This window comes from Magallana gigas, chromosome 8 (assembly GCF_963853765.1).
Source record: "Magallana gigas chromosome 8, xbMagGiga1.1, whole genome shotgun sequence".
NCBI lineage: Eukaryota > Metazoa > Mollusca > Bivalvia > Ostreida > Ostreidae > Magallana > Magallana gigas.
The window spans coordinates 8,944,151-8,953,320 of NC_088860.1; positions in this window are offsets into that span (position 1 = coordinate 8,944,151).

Sequence of the window (9,170 nt, forward strand, 5' to 3'; positions counted from 1 at the left end):
AGTAGGCACTGACATGAGTTTAATGTTGCAATCCATACATTTAGCAGTCAAAACTCAAACTTTATATCAGTTTTTGTTTGATAAGAACTTTGCTAGGGTAACGGGGATATATAAGGCTCACTTCTATAAAACTGGAGCATTTCTGCTTTTGAGGCGGTATTTTTTTTAGGGGGGGGGGGGGTAGATGAAAGCATGTCGACTAAAATGTAAGAGGAACAAAGCACATATTGGGTATTTATTTTTTCTTAAAATTCAACAACAGCATTGTTTCATTATTGATTACGGAATATTTATATTTTGACTTAAAAATCTCTTCATTCCATCGGAAGATACATTTGACATTCTTACAAAAGCTCAGAATTACTCACGTAAACTGTAAAAAAAAAAATCTTGTAGATGATATATTTGTTGTTATTAACAAATGGTTATCTTCTGTAGTGTTAGTTTTGGTTAACCAATTTTTATTTTCTCAATGGCACTTAAAACATAAAATGCTTTATGCTTTTTGGGAGTTGATTTTAATCAACTCTTCTATGCAGTTACTCTGACAAACCGAAAGTGAAACAGTGTTTGAACCAAAGCACAAATCATCGCCGCTGACAAGAATAGTTCTTGAGAATAATTAATAAATTCGAAATAATGTATGCTAAAGCATTGTTTTTCAAAGAAACATATTTATAAATACCTTGAAAATAGTCAGATTTTAAATGGTACGAACAATTTAGATATTTGTTTTAGTTGTATGTATTCTTACTCCAGAGTTCAATATAGTCTTGTTCAACTCGACGCTCGACTATCTCCGTAAATCTCCGACAAGCAAAGAGTCTCTCAACATTCTTGTGTCGAAAAAGTCCGAAAATTCACATTATAAAAATGTGCGTAATTCAAATACAGATTAGAAACTGTACTTGTCATTCAAAATAACAAATCAAATAAACGTCGATAAAATCAACTCCCCTCAGTTCTTCGGTACTTTGATTATTGTTTCCGTGCTTCCATAAATTATGTTTGATGGTATTTCTTGCTTCAAAAATCGGAAGATTTTAAGTTACAACCAATGATAATTTACAAACCAAGTGAGGACATTTTTCGGATTGTGAACATCATTTACGAATCTACCTGCACTGTTAACATCATGGCACCTATCCATCTAATAAAGAAAAGTGAGTTTCAGTTGTTCACATAAAGCAGATTGACAGCATTTACTTGGACATGGATTCACAAATATGCATTGTTTCCTCCCTTTTATCTCCGACTTTCGCCATATTAGATGCCAATTTTTATTGTTCTGCCCATTGTTACACACCCCATATATAAGGCCTAAATCACAATTAATGCTTTAACGCATTCATGTATTTCATTCACTCGAACACGTTACACTGGAGGAAAAATTTTAAAAAAAGCGCATCGAACAAAAATAATATGGCAATCGCTTCACTGGTAAGAAATGAAAGACAAAACAAATCAGACTAAAATCCAGGTACAAAAAACCATCGATCATTGAAGAACGTTCTCACGTGTGTTTCTGTTAGAATATTGCACACGCGCTAACAACGCACTGTAGCAGATCGTTAAGTAACAGACAGCTTAGAAAACAGATTGCTCTGTCAAGAAACTAATACATGTAAAAACATTGGTACGCTGTTTGTACACTCTTGGATTAAATATCGTTTATCTACTGTTTTTGATGTAGTGCAGTCGTGGCCTACAATAAGATGAAGACGTTATGCACTTAGTATGAATTACACAAGTGTTATCACTTGCTGTGCTTAATATTGCGGATACATTGGACATTTTAGAAATAAACCATCTTTAATTTTTTATTGATTGTAGTTTAATTTATTCATTTTGCAACCATATTACTACATTGTGTAGTTCTATCATTTAGAAGTCCGTTTGATCAAAAAGCAACCGACCTATATATATATATATATATATATATATATATATATATATATCTCAATGACATTTGAGGAGCGATCGAAACTAATAAAGTGGCAAAATACTTTAATGGATTTATGTCAGCTTTAAGCATCGAATGCATATTTTTTGATATCGTCGGTCCTATAACACTCCAGGCCGTGCACACAAACTGAATTAGCGTGGTATAATACTTTGTATGCACAGCCTGGTGTGTTTTTGGACCGACGAAATGTCAATGTGCCTATAATAACTCAATTATCATGTGGGTAAGTTTAAAATTTTGGAAGAGCTACATGTACTGTAACAGCCACAAACATGGAATTTGATATTTATTTGTGATGATGAACTTTAATCGCAGTTAACAAAATAATGAACAATTAGGTTCCCTTACCTAATTTGAAGCCATGCAATACGGTTTTGCCCACTAATATAAGCGATCAAAGACAAAAAAAAAAAAAAAAAAAAGAAACCTAAAGTACATTGTCAATTCTCATTTTGTAGGAGAACAATTGACGAAATGTTACCATGGAAACCGTGAAACAGTTGTAATGTTATCAGTGTTTCAGTAAGGCGTTTTTAAAAGGCAACAACAATTTTAGTGTCATTTATTGGGTTATAAGCAAGTTTGAGATCTTACAATTCTTTCCTATGTACCGAATGCTTCTGTTCATGTTGAAGTGAAAATTCCAGTTTTAGACCTAAAATAATTGTATTTGAACTGTTCATTTTTTTTGTCAGAAAAAATAGATCTGATATGAAAATTTTACTTCCATAACAAAATCACACAATTTTTTTTTACTTTTGTCCAAAGCAACGGATTTTTTTTTTTAGCAAAATTCAATTTTATTTCAAACTGCTCTAAGGTTTAGGATATACTTGATTTTTTTTCCTCAACAATTGATGCCAAATTTTAAAATATTATAGTCGATTAACACCTTGTCAAAATGCCTTAATATATTTGAATTTTCCTTATTTACCAAAGCAATGGTTATAACATTTTATTTTCAAATTCGTTATGACACAACATAATGGTTGGGACAAAAATGTTTAGGATTTGCATTTAAATTTCAAATTAGATGAAGAAATCATATTTTGAAATTTCTGTTTTGTTCCAATGTAAAATATGCGTTTCTTCATAAATGTATATCTTTTCCTTGAAAAAATACAATTTATGTAATTATATATTCTACTCAAGAACCCCCATATTATTGCCATTACACATAGTATGTTTTTCTTTAAATATCCCGCCATGTTGTTTTTTTTTTGAATTTTAAAAAATTTATTATGAAAGAATGAAGAATAAAATTGGACACCGTATATACAAAAATGAACAAAGAGTTAAACTACTTATTAAGTATAGTATCATTTTAAAGTGTTAAGTGTAAACTCTCACGCTTGCGCGGGATATCATCATGTACAAACATATTTGAGAGCAGTAAATAGATTATTCAGCATATATGCATTTTATAAATAGTCATTATTTAAACAGTTTTAGAATTTTATTATGTAATGAATTTGTTAAAAAACAACACATGTTACAAAAAGCCAACAATACAATTCAAATTTTCAATAAAAGATATACTTTTTTATCGGTGGTTCCTGAATATAACTAAAACCTAAAATGTCAATTAATCTTTTACATTATTGACACTTTCCTGTACTGTTGAAGCAATTCCATTGGTTCATGAAGCGTACCTAACATTGAAAATGATTGTAAATGTACATTTAAATTACCCAATCAGTTCAATGTTTTTCTATCGCCAATGTATTTCATTCGTTTACTTCTGTGTTATATGCGAAATAGTTCATTCCAAAGTCAAACTTCGTCTTCACTAAAACACTGCACATATTCATTTTATTAGAGGAAATCAGTGATAACAAGTTTTAGAACTTGAAATGCTGGTATAACGATTTTGAAATGAAGAGTTATTTCATAAGCCTTAAAATGAATGGAACTTATCGTATCGTCTGGTCGTTTCTTCTGGTTGTGATGTGTTCTATTGGTATGACTGATTGTTGTCCGGCTCACTGTTCTTGCAGTGGGGGAACGTGCATACATGTGGATTGCTGGGGAGGAGGCTTGAAAAACATTCCGACGGGGGTCCCAAATGATACATGCACTCTGTAAGTTGTTGCCATATTTTCTGTATACTTATACTACTTGTAGAACTAATGACGATTATGTTAACAAATAAAGTAATATACGCAACAAATATGAAATTACAAATTAGTAACTAAAAGTTAATGCCTCTGTAAATTTCTAAAACTGACTTTCACCTCTTTATCATTCATCACATCATAGTTACATCAAACGAGCATGATTCCCTCTTTTCTTACGGAAACTTTTAGTTGATTCAAAGTTCTCTAGAAACAGCCAGACTGAACCCTTCACGCCTCGGAAATCGATTAGTCGAAACCTACAGCAACCTACAAACAATTTACGGACTGCACGAAATAATCATGACTCAATTTCCCATAGGAGACAATTTGGCTAATTGTTTAAGCTAACGTACTGATGTACACACTGAGCATTAACAATAATTTTGTGTATTTTACTTACTTTTATCAATTTATTAATTTGTAAAAAATATAAAATGTAAATTTATACAATAAAATTAGAATAATTTATTAAAGTTAAATTTAAAAAAAAATGCGGGTTATAAAGGTAGAGATCATTGCAGAAAAAAATGTACATAACCCGCGTTAGCGGGTTATTATTTTTTTCTGCAATGTTGCCATCTTTATATTTCGCATGAATCACGAAAAAAGTTTTATTGTTTAAATTATACAAAATTATTCTCTTGGTTCTCATGACAATATTTTTAAAAACAGATGCAGCAGAGCAGTAAAATTATTTTTTTTCTTTTGATTTCATAAAAAAGGATGTTGTAAAAAAGCAATCATTTAAAGCCAAAAAAAGTTTACTTGGATGTTCCGGTCTTTTTATTAGCTCCAACTAAATGAAATTCTGAAAATACATGTACCTTATTTTTCATGAGTACAAGTTTAATTCAACCGTTTTGCTTCAAATTAAAAGATTTAAAACTTCCTGATGCTAAATTTTTATCATAGTTTCGTTTAGTTTACATGTATCCGAAAAATAAAAGCGAGGTTTTGAATTCCGTGAGATGTTCTCGCGATTTTAAGCAGATATTAATTCCTCACGTTTAATTGGGAATCTACAGAAAGCTTTTTGTTAAAGCGAGCGTTCTTTGATTTTAAGTATAATGAAAGATGAAGGAATTCTCCCCTACACGCCTTTGTAGTTAATCGATATTTATTTTTACATTAAAGCTATAAAATCATTGCTGTCACTTGCTTCTCGTACGTATACTTGACGGTCATTTGCATTTTGTTATAACTTAGTCTGGATCATAGCGATATTTGCAATTATGTTTTTTTTTTATATAAGGCATATTAATGACGCGAGTATTTTAATTGCGGATTCGCAGCCGCACTAGAGAAATTTTATTAATCCATTTAGTGATAAAAATGGACAACGTGCTATTTAAATGAGATGCGAGTGGGCCTGAGAACCAATAATGAAATATCAAGTATAGGCCACCTTGAAATAGATTTTCAACTCTAACGAACTAATAGCAGAAAAGCACTGGTAACATAAGGAAACAGGATGGATGAATAAAGAAGTATATAAGTCAATAAGACGAAAAAAGGTGATTTAAGTGTCTCTAATTTAATTCAGTAGATATTAACAAAAGACCTAGCAGATACGAGCTCGGGATATGCCGTTCACAAGCGCAATACTTTAACCACGTGCACTGAACTATGATAATTTGAAGAAAAAAAATGATCAACTTCGTTGAATATCTTTTGACATTGTGTCGTAAAAATTTTTTAACCCATGATGAACTGAGCGACCTTAAATATATTGCTAACGTGATCCCCGGGCAAGCGTTTTAGATCGTCTATCTCTAGGGGTGTTATCCCTTGGTAGTTATTTTATACAAGAGGAGGCATAACTAGAGCAGAGCTCGTGGCAAAGCCACGAGTAGGTCTTCCGTTGTTGCTGCGGGTTGAAAATATATGTGATATGGTGTCAAACGATCATAATGACTAAACTTTCAGTTCTGCTTTTGTTATAAAAACGTGTTGTGATTAAAAGCCTGTATATAAAACATGTTTTGAAAAAGAAAGGAAGAAAATATTTTAGGAAAACTATTTGTCGAACACAGTTTGTATAATCGTTTCAAAAATTCTTTAAAAAATGAGATGTTAAATGGCGAGTTAAAATTTTCAAAGGGTAGCAAGCATTGTTATAAACAGTATGTACTCATGATTCATGTCAGGAATTGTATTTTTTTTAAACCGAACACGCCTACAAAACACGTAACCTTTTCTCTAAGATAACTTCTTTATTTAAATCTTTCTAAATTTTTGAAGACTATATGCAAGTTTAGAATTGTTAGTTATTAGTCAAGATTGATGGCATATCTGAACTTTTCTATAGGGAAATGTGTGTCGTCTGATATTATTTAATGATACGAGTAGACTTGGACATTCAAAACAATATATAATCAGCTAAAAAAAAAAGATCAGCGGGAGAATTTATGCAAAAGCGAGCATCTAAATTTTACACCAGATGGTGCTGTTTCATAGAGACACCGCTATGTAACGTGAATTAAATAACCTTATTTACAGAAATGAATATCACATCTCTAAACGATGTAATAATATGTAAAATCCTTATTTTTATGTCAGTGGGTTGATTTATAAAATTGAAAATAAAAACTTCAATTGCGCTTGCGTAAATTGGAATTCTGGGAAGGAATTAGACAGTCCGTGTTAGAGAAATTCGAAGAAGTTATGAAACTGGTCAGTTTTTAGATCAAACTGCGCATTGATGTATTAAAATACTATCATGTGTATCGTCTGTAGCCACGGTCCGGAATCCGTATGTGCAGTTATACCACTGTCGTGTATCCGCGCCGGTAGTGACGTGTTTGGATAAAGTGAAAATGGTGGTTCCGTTTGCTTCTTGATAAGTTTCCGTGTTATTTAAGGCTTACATTGTCTACCTTTACACGAAAAAGATCGTCAGATCTATTTAAAAGTGTATAAAATCTTTAAAGTTCTACGAATTTTATGTTAAAATTATGTAAATAAGCAGTTCATGTCGATTAATTGTCAACAACGGAACAGGTTTGGATGACCTTGTTTTTCAAAATAGGATCGGTTTGGATACGCATCTGATACGGTGTGGATGTAATTAATTTGTGAGTGTAAATAGTTCCTTTAATTATCCCCTCGCAAAGGGGATATACCATCGCTACTATGCGATATACATGCCCTCACTGAAAAGCATGCTGATATCGTCATGTGATAGACATATGAAGTCACATTGTTTAAAAAAATAAACATACACGTTAAAGACTTGTGCATTTAAGCCAACAAAACTTAATATACCGTAATTTGAACTTCAATTTTACACACGCTCCAAATAACGTGCAATTGGCTTACAAAATTTGCATACAGATTGCTTTACATATATGTTAAGTGTATTGTATAATCATTCCATCGATATTAATTTCGAAAGATTCAGCCTTACCAAAATCTGTACCGACACAAAAAAACATGTGTTTAAGACAGTTTCAATTGTTATGCTTCTATATCGTTATCGGCTTTAAACGTGAAAACGTCAAACAATCAAAAGAGATCAGTCAAATACAGAATTATAACAACTTTAAAAAGTTTAAAGTCTGTAAAATCATCTAATGATACAAATATTTTTTTCTTTTAAAATTGAAACGATATAATATATCGATACACTGCACAGAACAAACCGTGATAACGTGGATATTTTTAATTATTGGTATCCTGATATGGGATTCATGAAAATGAAAAAAAATTCTCTTTTGATACAGAATATTTAACTTATCCAACATTATACTTGTCTATTTTTCTAAATTAAAAATTGAAACGTTCCCAAACAACTTCTTAGTTTTGCAACAGCCTATGCTAACAACTTTGCTTTGGCAAATTTTTAACTATAACATTTTTATCATTATACTTTCATGTTAAATACTAACGCGGGTTTTGTACTTTTACTGCAGTGACACCACCTTCATTTCCCGCATGAGTCACCAAAACCTCTTGATATACATAGATACATATGTATTGTTTTGATTTTCTGGTGAGAATTATGATTGAATAAAATTTAATGTACATATAAAATGGCGATGTTTACTTAGGTCTCGTCATCACTTGAATTTTTTGGACAAACTATTTCTAACAACAGAGTAAATATATGACTTGGCAGACATCTATGGTACTTTGTATCATATCAGTATAATCACTGGGAGTGAAATAATTGTAGAACTTTCTTTGTCTAGCGATGTACAGGCTTGGTATTGAATGTAAACGAGGCTCACTTTCATAATATTATTACCAAGCACGTTCTCCGTTAAACGTACTTCACGATTATAAATATCATTTCAGAATAACTAAAAAACACATCATATTGTCGCTTGCCACAAAAGTAGTAGATAGTTGTCTGTTAAGGTGTGTATATGATATATTGCTTTTCAGGTTAAAGGTGAAAAACTTATATTTTCTTTATAATTAAAAATTAAAGAAAGTATTCTTTTGAAATGTCAGTAAAAAAAAAACTTGATATAACTATATTTACATTTTCAATGTCTTTTCATTTGATAACGCTAAGTATCAATTTGTACATATTCAGTCCAATAAATTCAAATGACGTTTGCTTATTAAAATATTTAAAAGTACAATTGCTGTGAATTAAATTAATATAAGTAATAAGGAATCATTCTTTCGATATTGTGAGGTGTAATTTCGTTTCGAGCTTTATTGGGTTTGACCACGCCCCGACCAAAATAATCAACTCATGATATTCGAACAAAGAATGATTCGGATCCTTATTCGTTAAATAATCAATTTCTGATCAATTATACACTAAATATACCATTTTATCAGAGGAAAAACACAGGCTTGTCTAAAGAAATAAACTTCTAGTCATCCAGTTTTAGTTCCCTTCGAACATGTGGAAGTATTTTGGTTTTATAATATGTCATTATAATATTATATAAAAATGTTAAAAATCCTAAAACTTTAAATTATTCAAACCGTACCATTTGCACAATTGATATTTTAGCATCCAAACCGGAATAATTTATTTATCCAAACCGTACTACTTCTTTAGCAGGTGCATGAAGTTATTGCTATTTTTATACATATTAATGTATTAAAAAGACATCGGTTTGGTTTTA